Source organism: Mustela nigripes, chromosome 6 (genome assembly GCF_022355385.1).
Source record: "Mustela nigripes isolate SB6536 chromosome 6, MUSNIG.SB6536, whole genome shotgun sequence".
NCBI classification, from domain to species: Eukaryota; Metazoa; Chordata; class Mammalia; order Carnivora; family Mustelidae; genus Mustela; species Mustela nigripes.
In genome coordinates this window covers 136,330,694-136,346,380 of record NC_081562.1, presented here as the reverse complement: position 1 = coordinate 136,346,380, position 15,687 = coordinate 136,330,694, and the positions used below count along the sequence as shown (strand labels likewise).

Sequence of the window (15,687 nt, the reverse complement as noted above, 5' to 3'; positions counted from 1 at the left end):
CATTATGACACTGGCACACACAAAAAAAGACACATAGATCAATGGAAAAGAACAGAAGTCCCAGAAATAAACCCAGTATTACATGGTCAATCTTTGAGAAAGCAGGAAAGAATATCCAATGGGAAAAACACTGTCTCTTCAATAAATGATATTGGGACAACTAGATAACAGCATGCAAAAGAATGAACCTGACCAGTGTCTTACACCATACTCAAAAATAAATTAAAAATGGATTAAAGATCCAAAGACCTGAAACCATAAAAATCCTAGAAGAGACACAGGCAGTAACTTCTCTGATATTGGCTATAGCAATTTTTTTCTGGATAGGTCTCCTGGGGCAAAAGAAACAAAAGCAAAAATAAACTTTTTGGACCACATCCAAATAAGAAGCTTCTGCACAAAAAAGAAACAGCAAAACTAAAACGAAACCTATGGAATGGGAGAAGATATTTGCAAATGACATATCCAGTAAATGGTTAGTATCCAAATATGTTTTTTAAAAAAACTGACAAAAATCAAACACCTCAAAAACAGTCCAGTTAAAAAATGGGCAGGAGACATGAACAGACATTTCTCCAAAAATGACATCCAGATGGCCAACAGACAAATGAAAAAATTCTCAACATCATTCATCATCAGGGAAATACAAATCAAAACCATGATATCACCCCACAGCTGTCAGAATGGCTAAAGTCAACAACACAAAAAACAGCAGGTGTTGGCAAGGATGTGGAGAAAAAGGAACCCTCTTTCACTGTTGGTGAGAATGAAAACTGGTGGTGTAGCACTATGGAAAACAGTATGAAGGTTCCTCAAAATGTTAAAAATAGAACTACCTTATGATTCAGCAATCATACTACTCATACTGAAAGCATACCAAAACACTAATTCAAAGGAATACCTGAACCCCTATGTTTATAGCAACATTATTTATAATAGTGGAGATATGGAAGCAGCCTAAGTGTCCATCAGTTGATGAATGGCTAAAGAGGATGTGAGATGGATATATACATACATCTATGTATGAGTAATATTGAATATTATTCAGCCACCAAAAGGAACGAAATCTTGCCATTTACAACAACATGGAGCTACAGAATATTATGCTAAGTGAAAGAAATCATTCAGGGAAGAACAAATACCATATGATTTCACTGATGTGGAGTTTAAGAAATGAGCAAAGGGAAGAAAAAGATTCAAACTAATACATTCTTAACTAGAGAACAAACTGATGGTTACTAGAAGGGAGGTTGGGGATGGGAAGGAAATTGTTAAACAGGCGATGTGGATTAAAAAGTGTACTTGTTGGGAAGGAGCTGGTGATGTATGCAATTGGTAAAGCACTCTATGTACACCTGAAACTAACAAAATAAAAGCTTAAGAGAATATTAAAATGGGTAGGTTAAGGAGACCTCTGTGACCTCATCAAGCATAATAACATTCCCATTCTAGAGGTCCCAGGAGGAGAAGAGTGAGACAAAGGAGCAGAAAACCTATCTGAATAACTAATAGCTACCAACTTCCCTAATCTGGGGGAGGAAACAGAAATCCAGGTCCAGAAAACACAGACCACCCCTAATAAGATGAATTCAGTGAGGTCCACACCAAAACATATAATAATTCAAATAACTAAGATTAAATGTAAAGACAAAAACTTAAAAGCAATAAAAGAAAAATAGTTACATATAAGGGAAACTCCCTGAAGCTATCATGTGATTTATTAGCAGAAACTTTGCAGGCCAGAAGAGAGTGGCACAACATTTTCAAAGTGCTGAAAGCAAAATACCTACAGCAAAGAATACTCTACCTGACAGGTTTATTTAATTGGAGAAGAAAAGGCCATAACTAGAAGAAAGTTACAGAAGGAAAAAAATTGACAGGTAAAAGCAAACATATAGAAAAAGTAATAGATTTATTACTTATAAAGGCAGTATAGAGGTGAACACACAAAACTAGTATAATTACATCTATAAAATCTAGTCAGAAGATACTCAAAGTAAAAATATGTAACACGTGACATATACATAAAATGTGGAGACAGCACTAAAAATTGGTTCTTTTAGAATAGGTTCAAACTTAAGTGACCAGCCACTAAACATAGACTGCTATATACATAAGATGTTATACATAAACCAGAGGGTAACCAAAAACCTGTAACAGATACAAAAATAAATAAATAAGTAAATACATAAGAGAAAGGAAACATGGGAGCCAACCATAACTGTAAAGGAAACCATCAACCCACAAAACAGGAGAGCAAAAGAGAAAAACAGATTTACAAAACATCCAGATAACAATGAATAAAATGGCAACCAGTATATACTAATCAATAATTACTTTAAACATAAATGGACTCAAGACATACAGACCAAAAGGATTAAAAAAACAAGACCCATCTGTATGCTGCTTATGTGAAACTCACCTTACACCTAAAGACACAGACTGCAAGTGAAGGATGAGAAAAGAGCTGCTGGTTGTGCACAAGGTTCTCCGAGTTCACTCCCAAGTGCATCTGCAATTCAAAATGTCACTCTCATCCCCCCAAACTACGCCCTCCAACCCCAGTAACCTCAGAGCCTGCCTTGACATGGACATTAGAGGTGAATAAGTTGGTTGAATTGTTTGCAGATTTGTTTGCAGATATGTACCCAAAACTGCAGAAAACTTTCACACATTGCATACAAGAGAAAAAGGCATTGGACCCACCACCGGGAAAACTGTCCATTTCCTAGGATGCCCTTAATATCAAATTACTAAGAAATTTATGATTCAGGGCAAAGACTTCTCAAATCAAATTGAGACAGGTGGAGAAAGTATTTATGGTGCTAAATTCGAAGATGAAAATTTCTATTAGTGTGATTGGGAAGGTTTTTCAAACATGGCAGATGCAAGCTGCAGTATATCAGTGGTTCTCAGTTCTTCATCACAACTATCCTGACTCCTCACTTGGATAGGAAATATGTGGTATTTGGCCAAGTAATTAAAGGAATGGGTGTGGCAAGGATACTAGAAAATGTAGAAGTGAAAGGTGAAAAACCTGCAAAAGTAAATAACAGAAGACAAAAAATATTGGGAATACTTTTTTCAAATCTCAGAACTGGGAGATGGTTATTTAAAAAATACACAAAATTCCACCCCCACCAATTATCTCTCTGCCTGCTTGCTATCTCTCTCTCTCTCTGTTAAATAAATAAATAAAATCTTTGGGGTGCCTGGGTGGATCAGTGGGTTAAAGCCTCTGCCTTTGGCTCAAGTCATGATCCCAGGGTCCTGGGATTGAGCCCTCCATCAGGCTTTCTGCTCAGCAGGGAGCCTGTTTCCTCCACCCCCTCTGCCTGCCTCTCTGCCTACTTGTAATCTCTTTCAAATAAAAAAATAAAATCTTTAAAAAAATACACAAAAGTTTTAAGATATGTGGAGGATTCAAAGACTGTTATTGAGCCAGCGGATAGAACAAAGCGGTAACCTATAGCTTTAAGTGGCACGCTGAATATTGGTGCTTGTAAACTGAACATGTCAAATTGGCAGGGAGCCATCAACATTTATTTGGAGGCACTTGAAGTAGACCCATTCAATACCAAAGCACTGTACCGTAGAGCTCAAGGATGGCAAGGATTAAAAGAATATGATCAAGCATTGGCTGATCTTAAGAAAGCTCAGGAGATAGCACTGAATAAAATAAAGCTATTGAGGCAGAACTGTTGAAAGTCAAACAAAAGGTAAAAGCAAAGAAAGAGAAAGAGAAGACAGCATATGCAAAAATGTTTGTCTAACAAATTCAGTTTTATTTAGATATGCACTGATTCTTGTACAAAGGCAATAAGAAAATTTAAATGTTTTTGCCTGTTACATATGATCTCAGAAAATCTGAAAAGACTAATTACTAGTAACAAAATTCAATGGGTAATCAAAAAATTCCAGACCAGAAGGCTTCACATGTGAATTCTATCAACATTTAAAGGATAGTTAATACCTATCTTTCTCAAACTGTTCCAAAAAGTATAAGTAACAGAAAAGCTGTTCCACAAGTCCAGCATTCCACAAGGCCAGCATTACCCTGATATAATCTGTAAGGCCAGCATTACCCTGATACCAAAACAAAACAAAGACATTCCAAAAAAAGCATAATTAGACCAATATCCCTAATGAACATAGATGTAAAAATCCTCAACAAAATATTAGCAAACCACATTCAATAATATATTAAAAGTTTCATTCACAATAATCAAGTGAGATTTATTCCCAGGATGTAAGGATGGGTCAATAAATCCCAATCAACCAAAGTGATAAACCACATTAACAAAATGTAGGATTAAAAGCATATGATCATTTCAATACACGCAGAAAAAGCTTTGGACAAAATTCACTATCTCTTCATAATGAAAACCCTTAATAGGTATAGAAAACACATACCTCAAAAGAATAGAGGCTATATATGACAAACACACAGCTAACATCAAACTGAATGGTGAAAGCTTAAAGCTTTTCCCTAAGACCACAAACAAGGAAAGGATGTCCACTCAACATAGTACTGGAACTTTAGTTCAACATAGTACTGGAAATCCTCACCATTACAGTCAGACAAGAAAAGCAAAAGGTATCCAAATTGGTAAGGAAGAATTGTTTATCTCTGTTTGAGAGGACATGACACTATAAATAGAAAACCTTAAAATTCCACCAAAAAATGATTAGATCTTATAAATCCATAAAGTTGCAGGATACAAAATCAATACAGGAAATCTGTTGTGTTCTGGTACACTAATAATGCAATAGCAGCAATAGCAGAAAGGGAAATAAAACAATCACATTTACAGCTGCAAAGAAAATAAAATATTTAGAAATAAATTTAACCAAGTAGGTAGAAGGACCCTTTATTCTGAAAACTATGACAGTGATAAATGAAATCAAAAGTGACACAAATAAATAGATATACTATACTCATGGACTGGAAGAGTATTATTAAAATGCCCATACTACCCAAAGTAATCTACAGGTTCAATAGCAATCCTTATCAAAATACAAATAGTGTTGGAGTTCCTGGGTGGCTCCGTCGGTTAGGCATCCAACTCTTGATTTCTGCTCAGGTCATGATCTCACGGTCAGGGGACTGAGCCCTGAGTCAGGATCTGCACTCAGCATGGAATTTGCTTAAGATTTTCTCTTTCTCTCCCTTTGCTCCCCACCTCAAATAAATAAATCTTTTTAAAGAATACAAGTTGTGTTTTCACAGAACTGGAACCAAAAAAATCCTAAAATTTGGGGGCGCCTGGGTGGCTCAGTGGGTTAAGCCACTGCCTTCGGCTCAGGTCATGATCTCAGGGTCCTGGGATCGAGTCCCGCATCAGGCTCTTTGCCCAGCAGGGAGCCTGCTTCTCTCTCTCTCTCTCTCTCTCTGCCTGCCTCTCTGTCTACTTGTGATTTCTCTCTGTCAAATAAATAAATGAAATCTTTAAAAAAAAAGAATCCTAAAATTTGTATGGAGAGAAGACCCTAAATGGGCAAAGCAACCTTAAGAAAAAACAAACCTGGGGGTTTCACAGTATTAGAATTCCAGATATACTACAAAGCTATAGTAATCAAAACAGTATGGTACTGGCACAAAAATTGACACAAAAATAGGCACAAAAAATTTGGTACTGGCACAAAAATTGATCAATAGAACAGAGTTGAGAGCATAGAAATAACTTAATTGACCATATATGTGTGGTTTATGACAAAAGAAACAAGAATATACAACTGCGGAAAAACAGTCTCTTTAGTTAATGGTGCTGGGAAAACTGGATAACTACATGCATAAGAAAAACTCTAAATGAATTACAGACCTAAATATGAGACTGGAAGTCTTAAAACTCCTAAAAAAAAATGCAAAGGCAGTAATCTATTGGACCTTGGCAGTTAGTTTTCTGGACCTGTCTCCTCAGCCAAGGGAAACAAAAGCAGAAACAAATTGTGATTACAACAAACAAAAGCTTTTGCTCAGTGAAGGAAACCATGAACAAGATAAAAAGGTGATCTACCAAATGGATGAAAATGTTTGCAAATGATGTTATCTGATAAGAAATTAATATCCAAAATATATCAAGAACTTGTTACAACTCAATACCAAAAAAGCAAATAATCTAAATTAAAAATGGGCAGAGAATTTGAATAAATACAGAGAACTGGTGCTTGCCGAAGTGGAGGAAGTAGAGGGATGGGCAAAATTGGTGGAGGGTTAAGAGCTACAAACTTCCAATTATAAAAGAAGTCAGTCACAGGGATTAAAAGTAGAGGATAGGAAATACAGTCAATAATATCGTAATACACTTATCATGGCATTTCATAATGTATATAATCACTGACACACTATGTTGTATGCAGGAAATATATATCAACTTTACTTCAATTAAAACTTTTTTAAAGTAAAAAAACAAAGCCAACCTATGGAATAGGAGAAAATATTTGGAAATTATTTATCAAATAAGGGGTTAATAACCAAAATATATAAAGAACTCCTACAACTCAATAGCAAAAAACCATTTAATTAAAAAATAGACAGAGGATCTGAATAGATATTTTTCCAAAGAAGATAGCTAACAGGTACACAAAAAGGTGCTCAACATCACTATTCATCAGGGAAATGCAAATCAAAACGACAAGGAGATATCCCCTCAAATCTGTTAGAATGGTCACTATCAAAAAGACAAGATAACAGATGTTGGTGAGGATGTGGAGAGAAGGGAACACTTGCGTACTTCTGGTGGGAATATAAATTACTACAACCACCATGGAAAACACAGAGGTTACTCAAAAAATTAAAAATAGAACTACCATAGGACCCAGCAATCCCCCTTCTGTGTATATAGAGATAAGAAATAAAAACAATCTTAAAGAGGTATCTTCACTCCCATGTTTACTGCACCATTAGTCAAAATAGTCAACATATGAAAACTACTTAAGTGTCCATCGCAGGATGAATGGATAAATAAGATATGGTATACATACACAATGGATTATTATTCCCACTGTGAGAAAGGAAATCTAGCAATCTGTGACAATACAGATGGACCTTCAAGGCATTACGCTAAGTGAAATAAGTCAGAGAAAGGTGAGTCCTGTATGATATAACTTACATGTAGAATATAAAAAAAGCTAAAACATATTCTGAGAAACAGAACAGTAGTTACCAGGGGCTGGGAGGTTGGGGAAATGGGGAGGTGTTGTCAAAAGTTACAAGCTTCCAGTTATTAGATGATAAGTTATAGGAATCTAATGTAAAGATGGTAATTTTAGTTAATGATACTGTATTATATACTTGGAAGTTGCTAAGAGGGTAGATTTTAATGATCTCGCTGCAAAAGAGAAGGGGTTATTATGTGACATGATGAAAGTGTTATCTAATGCTCAGGTGGTAATCATTTTGCAACATATAAAGCAGTCAAATCAACACGCTGTACACCTTGAACTTATATAATGTTAGATTCCAATTCTATCTCAATAAAGCTGGGCAGCAGGAAGAAAATTGAGAGCAATCCAAAACTCCCCATCAAGAGGGATGGTTCAATAAGTTATAGTAAATCATACAACGGAAACACCTCTTCCATCTGAAAGAAAAAGACAGCTGTATATAATTGGTACTGTAGCAATATCAAGGTTATGTTCTGATTATAAAATCAAGGCCTGGAGCAGTGTGAATCTTGTGATACAAGAGTATGAAAATATAATAAGGTATCCATATCTGTCTATACCCAAGTATACATACACTGTGTCTGGAAGCAGACAGAAGAAACTGGTAAGGATGGCTGTATCCAGGGATCAAGGGAACAAGAGTGAGGAGATTTTCACTGTGTATGCTTTCATACTTTCAGAATTTTCTCTTTTATGTGAGTATTTCCTTTATTGTAAAAACAAAACAAAACAAAACCTTCAAATCCCTCTTCCCCTACTTACTCTTCATGTCACCATTAAGACTTAGGTCGCCAAAGTAAGGCTTGAGCTGCAGTTTACTCCTACTTCAAAATCTCCATCGAAACCCACTGTATACACTGCAGTATAGTACAATGGTGAAATGGCCAGCCTCTGAGGTCAGGCTACTTTAGTTTCAGTTCCTCCTCTTCCACTGATGAGTGGTGTGACCTTGAGCAAGCTTCTTAAACTCAGTGTGGTGGGATCTGTGCTATACCACCCAGATCCTGCTGGCCCTACAGCCCTCCACTGAGTCTCTCCAGAAACTGCCCCTGCCCTCAGACAGCCACCTCACCAGAGGTCGCCGCACCTCATTCCTGGGCACCCACATCCAATGACTGGCTGACACAAGGGAATGAAGAGCAGGACCCGCATCCAAACTTCGAACATGGCTGAAGGGAACTCAGCCTTGGAGCTCCCCATGGGGTAGTTTACGGCCTTTGCTAGACTGCACTGCAGTCCAGCTTCCTCTGCCCAATCCCGCTCTTTCCTCTCCTTCCCACCCCTTCTCCAGAAGCAACCTAAAAAATCTCAACCTAAAAAAATCTCCAAAAAAAACGCAAACAGGGGCACCTGGGCGGCTCAGTGGGTTACGCCTCTGCTTTTGGCCCACATCATGATTTCAGGGTCTGGGATCGAGCCCCACATCGGGCTCTCTGCTCAGCAGGAGCCTGCTTCCCCCCCGCCCCCGTCTACTTGTGATCCCTCTCTGTCAAATAAATAAATAAAATCTTAAAAAAAAAAAACAAAAACAGGAACCCATCCTGCCCTACTTATCTCAGTGGGGATAGTGGCGGTTCACAGAGTTGTTTCAAAGATTTCATGAGTTTTACTTGTAAAATGCTTAGAACCACACCCCATGCTATGGTTTGAATGTATCCCCTCCAAAATTCCAATACTGAAATCCTAATGCCCAATATGATAGTACTGTGAGGTGGGGCCCTTGGGGATGATTAGGTCTTGGCAGCAGAACCCTCATGGATGGGAGTGATACTCCTTTGCTCCTCTTATCCCATGAGGTTCTGACAAGCAATCTGTGACCCAGAAGAGGCTCCCCACCCAATGGGGCTGTCACCTTGATCTCAGACTTTCAGCCTCCAAAAGGAGAAAGATACATTTCTGTTGCCTGTAAGTCACCCAGTCTGTGGAATTTCATTATGGCATTTCTGACAGATGAAGACTTCCTGGTCCAGCATAGATGCTCACTAGATGTTAGCCATTACTCTGATATCAAGGTCAATCTTTAAAATCCTTAATTAACCTTTGTGATTGGACTCAGCCAACATCTCCCATCTTACTTTTCATTCTTCTGTTCACACACTTTATGCTCAGAACAACCTGGCTCCTGGTTGTCTTGCTTTTTTCTCATCTCTGGGCCTCTGCCATGTTCCTCCTTCTTCCTAGAGGGCTGGGCTTGCCCAGTTGTGTCTGGAAGTTCTATAACTGTTCCCCAGACCACCTCTATGCTACTTTCCACAGAGCCTCCAACCATACATCACATCTGCACAGCACACACCAAGTATCACACGACACTGGCAAGATACTCACTGCCCTTGTCACATGACAGACCCCTCAAGGCCTGCTTTACCTTTGCCCTTGTAGACTCATCATGCTGGCCATTTGAATCATACCCTGAAAAATCTGAACCCAGTTAAGCATTCCCAAAACATCTGTCATTTAATAGAAGGCTTTGGTCCCCTGGAGCTGCCACCCTTAGCAAGGGGGAGACCACACATTCAACAGTGCCCTCTTCTGGCCAAAATGAGCCCCTTTGAAGAGAAAGGAAGGTGGGCACAGGTGACGTCACAGGACTTTTTATGTTATATATGACCAGACATTATCTGTATAACTTACTGAGGCTTTCCTATGGCCACATACTAGGGGAAGCACTTTATACCCACTCTTTCATTAAGTCATGCTCTTTCTAGAAGGTACAGCAGATTCTTCAACCAAGAACAGGATCAAAGCATCTAAGCAAATTCTATTACAACAAGAGTACTGGGTTTTAACATGTTTGTTCAAACTTTAGAAGGACAGAATCCAATATTGTGTTGCAACATAATATCGAAGAGAAGGTTAAGTTCTATTTTATGACATTCTTCAAAAACTACATTTTAAAACAGTCAATAAAAGCAGACAGAGTGGGATGCAATGAGATCTGTCCTCTTGGTAGCACTGCAGTGATCACTGCTAAGACATCAACATTCTCCAAGGGGCCAGGTGTTCCCTACTCTAAAAAGTTAGACCACTTTCTAAGAGGAAGACTACTTTGACAATGGCCTGAAGAAACCAAGATGGAATGAAGGGTCACTTGGTACTATGTGGCAGGGGTAGTTACGACGGGATGGACTGGGGGACTGGAGTTCCTTAGTGAATATGTCATTCCTGATCCCCGCGGCCTCTCTTTGAGCTGGATATGGTTTGAGTCGGAGCAGAAAGACACAGAAGGAATCTTGGTAACTTGTCCAATGTCACCAATCCAAACTGTGACCCAGGACCCATTCCCAGGCAGAAGGTCTTTCTCTGTGTGGAAAGTGGGCTATGGTTGCAAGTGGAGAGACTCTTCGCCCTAAGAATAAGGCTAACCCTACAAAGTTGAGGAGGCCATTATCAACAGCTTCTCAAGAAAGCCACCTGAATCCTGCCCATCACCTCTTAAGGCAGCAAGAATTTCTACACAAGAGCTATGCTTTCAAATACATGTGTTTCTTTAAGAAGAAATGGGCTGCTTTCCAAATGAAATTAATTTCTTTATAAATTTGCTTTTAAAACATATATGAAAAGAGGTCATTTGTTCATTTAGCTTTGTGGTAGCTTTTGGTAAGCTGAGGTGGGGAAAGAATGAGTCAAGCTGAATTAGGTATTGCCATATCTTCTTTGAAGAAGAACAAAAGAGAAACAAACGATACTATCAGGACCCCAAAACAACAGACTCCTAATCACCACCACTGACTGGCTCAGGAGGGGAAAGAACTCGCCCAGCAGAGTTCTGTGTGGCCCAGCATTAGCCTATGGCAGGGATGTCTTTCTCAGGGAAACTTTACATTACCAATGGGATGCCTGCTTCAGGGTAGATGGGGAGCCTACACTCCTATTCTCAGCGAGACCAAAGGTGGGCTAAAGATACCTCTTCTTCATCTTTTCAAAATAACACCTTTGGAACCATAAAAGCAATGCTTGTTTATCACAGAAAAACTTTTTTAAACTATGGGACCAAGAAAGAGAAAATCGTCAGTCATTCTATTGTACCGAGATAGCCACTGTTAACATTTTAATGTATTTCATCCTAGGACTGTGTCTGTGGGTACAGGTCAATACTTAAACAGAGTTGGGATCATGCCACGTTAGACTGAGAACAAGCCACTTGGATCACGCCATCAGTTCTAATTGTTTCCCTTTGGCATTTTGTCTTAAATAGTTTCAGGACATTCTTCTGCGCGCGGCCATTGAGCATTTCAGTGGGAGCTGGGGGAGGGGGAGTCGGGTGGTTGTGCCCAGCTACCATGAACTACAAGACTGCTCACTAGTTGCTAATTCTCCTTTATCCTTAGGACCACAGGCTGACAGGGAAGGACGCCAGAATGGGCCTCCCTGTGTCTGTGAGGCTGAGTGCTCTTAGTATGGTCTTTGGGGTGGTCGCCTATCTCCCACAACAGGACAAACCTGGACAGTTTCTCACCTGTGCCTCTACCTCAAACCTTTCTATGTGTTCTCCACTTCCCCTAGGACTCTCAGATGCTAGAAGAATGTTTCACAAGAATATGAAAGATAAAGGAATGCGTCCTTGTTACCATCTAGATTGACCACACAGAATCACCACAGAGAATCCATATACCATCAGGTCACTTCTAAATGATTTTTAAATTTCTAAACGGTTTCAGCTCCTGTAAATGCACTCATTCCAACCAGAAGCACTTATTATACCATGCCTGGCAATGTATGGTATAACATTTTCCTGAATTATTCTGTGATATACCAATAAACTCTGTATGTAACTAAACAAAAAGTGCATTAAAAATTACTATTTCATGGCAGCAGACATAGCAAATACTTAGGATTCTTGCCTTCCACAGCTGCTTTCAATTTAAATAACCAGCTATAAAGACAAGACAAAGTGTATTTTCTGAAATGTTAAAAATGAGGGAAGGCAAGTCCAAAAGAAACAGCATAGACCGACAGCTTTCCTTTTTAACACTTTGTTCCTGTTCTTAGGATTCAAATAAGAGAATGAAAAAAAGGAGAGGATTAAAATCTCAACCAGGGGGCAGCAAACTACGGTCAGTGGACCAAATCAGGCCCCCTGCCTACTTTTGCGAATAAAGTTTTATTGGAACGCAGCCACATTCATTTGTTTCCATATTGTCTGTGGCTACTTCTGTGCCACGGTAGCAGAGCTGAGTCATTGCAACATAGCATGCATGGTCCAAAAAGCCTCAAATATTTATTATCTGGCCCTTTGCAGGAAAATCTCCCAAGCCTTAATCTCCAGAGGGGTCCTGGACTAATGGAGATGCAAAGACAACAGCTGACAACTGTATGGGTTTGGAGGGGAAACCGCCTGCAACTGAAGAATGAAGGGAGAGCCAAGGGACAGGAAGAACACCCGATACCCAAGTCCTCCCCCCTCCCCCAAGCTCCTCACTGCTCATACCTCGCGCTTCTCACACCACTCTCAGATCACCAATTTATGATTACTAGTCCCAGCTCTCAGCAATCCCTGTCAAAGATCCTTTTCACGCCATCTACTGGACTGCTGCCAATTACAACCCTCCAGGCAGAAATGAACAGATCAGCTCTCTGCAAAATGATTACCCAACTTTTTCTAAAATGCTTCCTGGGAGACCCTGGAAAGATAAGTTCTCTAGAACCTACAAAGGTGCACTGCTCAGGAACGTTCACTATCGGTATGGAGATCCAGGGATCAGATGGTCATACAATTTGTCAGTTCTGAATGTTTACATTGTGCTGTGTTTTCTGACCCAGGCAAGGGCAGAAGGAGGGATTCTTTTATTCTCTGTATGATTCAGGAACTCTTGGGGGCGGGGGGAGTTGGGCAGGGGTGGGTAAGCCTCAGCCCAAATTGTCCAAGGTCTCTTTGCCCTTGTCTTTGTTCCATTATTCCATCATTTGTTCCTTGTCATTATTTTAAACCCCTGAGAGGCAGAGATGTGTGAGGAAGTGGGCAGCAGGGCCAAATCCATGCAGAATGGTTTCCTGAATGATTCAGCACCAAAAGGCTGGATGAGACCCAGAGCTACTGGGAGAAAAACAAAAAAAAACAAAAAAAACCTCCCAAGCCATGGAAATGACAACAGGGCAGTTCTTTTGAGGACTCTCTGGAGAAACAACCTGAGACTCCTACAACTGTATTTGACTTGGCGCCTGGTTTTTGGCTCCACCCAAAGTCGAAAGAGTTACCTCCCTGTGCCAGAAGCCCAACAGATGGGAAAGTGGATGTCCCAAACAGGCTGTGGCTGGAAGGGGAGGGAGGGAGGACTGGCAAAATGGGGTGTGGGGAAAGGCAGGGGTCAGGAGAGGGAGCTGGGGCAGGAGCAGACCAGCGCCCCCTCCACCTGATTCCCCTGCTCCCCCACGCTGCCCAGGCAAGCAGGAGGTGGTTAGTATCCTGGGTAGGAGCGTGGGGATATGAACACCTCCACCGTGGACTTACTTGGAAGGTGAAATCGGGTAGTATGTAAAACACATTTGACACAGCACCTAGTATACAGTGAACAATAAATGGAGCTTTTACTAGTTATTATTCACCTGCACTTGAGCTTTCCTAATCAAAGTACTGCTCCCTAGCCAGACTGGGCTCCCTCCCATAGCCAGGCCTTTGCACATGTAGTTTTTCTTTATTTTTTCATGGAAAATCTCCACCAACCCACTCCTCACATTTTTATCCTACTGATAGAATTCTTTGGCTTCTCCAAGTCTCAGTTCAAGAGTCACCTCCTCAGTGAAGCCTTCCCTGACTCCTCCAGACAGAGCCCTGTCACCATTCCCTGATTCCATTACGTTTTACCCCATTGTGCTCTCTTGGCAAGCCCAAGTTTCTCCAAAGACCATGAGCCCCTCGAGTACAATGGTTCCAACTTTTGTGTCCAGGACCCCAGCACACAGCATGCACTCAATAAAGGAAGGGAAGTGTGCAGACTGAAACAGAAACAAGTTCAAAGGACTTAAAAGTGAGTAACAGAGAAGCAGAAGCTACCTTTTGAAAGGGGGTACTGAGCTCATCATGATCTTTCTTATTTTTTAAATTTTTTTAAAATTTTATTTTTTATTATTTTTATTTTTTTATTTTTTAAAATTTTTTAATTTTTTATTTATTTTTTAATTTTTTTAAATTTTTAAAAATTTTTTATTTTTTTACATCATCATCTTTCTGAAGTCCTGATTCTTAAGAAAGTCGGGTTTGACTACCTGTTCCGGGAAAATCGGGAACTGCTGAAATTAATGCATTTCACTTTTCTGATCTCCCCATCCACCCAGCTGGCTGGGTGGTTTGCTATATCCCCATACCAAATCCCACAAAAGTTGCAGAATAAGAAGGAGAAAAGACCGTGAGTTTTAAGAAGTAATACTGAGCTACAGGACACCTAGGTTAACCCGTTTCGGAAACTGGCTCCAGGGAGCAGCCATGGCTGGGTGGGGATAGGACGGGCACAGGCCCGTAGAGAGCCAGGGCTTAACTCCTCAACTGACCCTAATTAAAACCAGAAACTTCTGTGCTGCCTTAGGTCACTAGCTGCCATCACGAAAAGGTAAATTTATTGGTTCAGTTACAGAGAAGTAAAGTTCTATCTTGAGATAATTTCACTACAAAGTGTTGCCCCAAGTGAAGACTACAAGGGGCTTCTCAACTCCTGAGATGCTTGCATGGGGACAAAGGGATTTTTTTTGGTCAAAAAAGTTAAGAAATGCTGCATATGAGGTCTCTCTCTTTGATGTAACACTAACATATTAGCCATGCACGTGAGTCCTACATTAAATACACCTCTTATAACTCTGTTTTACCCCAAATCTTAGACGACTATGGTAGAGCCCAACAACAGACAGCAAGAACAGACTACAAGAGTGTGGACACTTGGATCCTCTTGGCTAGGGAGGCGCCCAGAGCTGCCTGCAGGTCCCCTGCAGCCCACAGCATTTCCCCTGGGGAACTGCTGCTCAAGGTCAACTACAAAAATCCTTTGATGTGGTTGGAAAATGCCATGAGTCTAGGAGTTCAGTAACTTTTAAAATTAATTTTGAAGACATTTTTATTTCCATTCATACATAAGATGAATGAATTTCCTCATTAAAGCCCCACTGTTCTTTCTCTATAAATGTTACATAATTGCATGCAAGTGGACCTCACGATGGAAACCGAACTTGTCCCGTTGTGACATTTCAATCTAGTTGCTAAGTTTCTTGTGGGTGAATCTGCATTCTTCCAGAGAGTTTGGCAAGTATCATTTTCCACTGTCTAGGACATAAAGGAGACTGGAGAGCATTAGATCACAGAGTACAGACTTCAATTCTCAATGCTTTTCCAGACCTACTAAGGGGGAAAAGAGTGACCTCACAGATCCCTGAGTAAGAAGACTGCCAGCAGCTCTCAGCAAATGCTATGCACTCTCCAAGGTGCAGTGGAGACAAGACTCCCAAGTAGGCCCATTATAGACTTGCTGATGCCGGGAATCCCTGGGGAGGGATGAGTGCTGTTCGTGGTCACTGGCATCTCAGGTTTTTGTAAAT

The 15,687-nt window shown here is 40.2% G+C and overlaps 1 protein-coding gene and 1 pseudogene across 1 annotated transcript in view; one reads left to right on the top strand and one right to left on the bottom strand.

Annotated features, from left to right (window-relative positions):
• The window catches only part of CCDC3 (coiled-coil domain containing 3), a 123,598-nt gene that overhangs the window by 21,872 nt on the left and 86,039 nt on the right, over positions 1-15,687 (bottom strand). The window lies entirely within an intron of this gene.
• On the top strand, positions 2,525-3,773 carry LOC132020219 (peptidyl-prolyl cis-trans isomerase D-like; annotated as a pseudogene).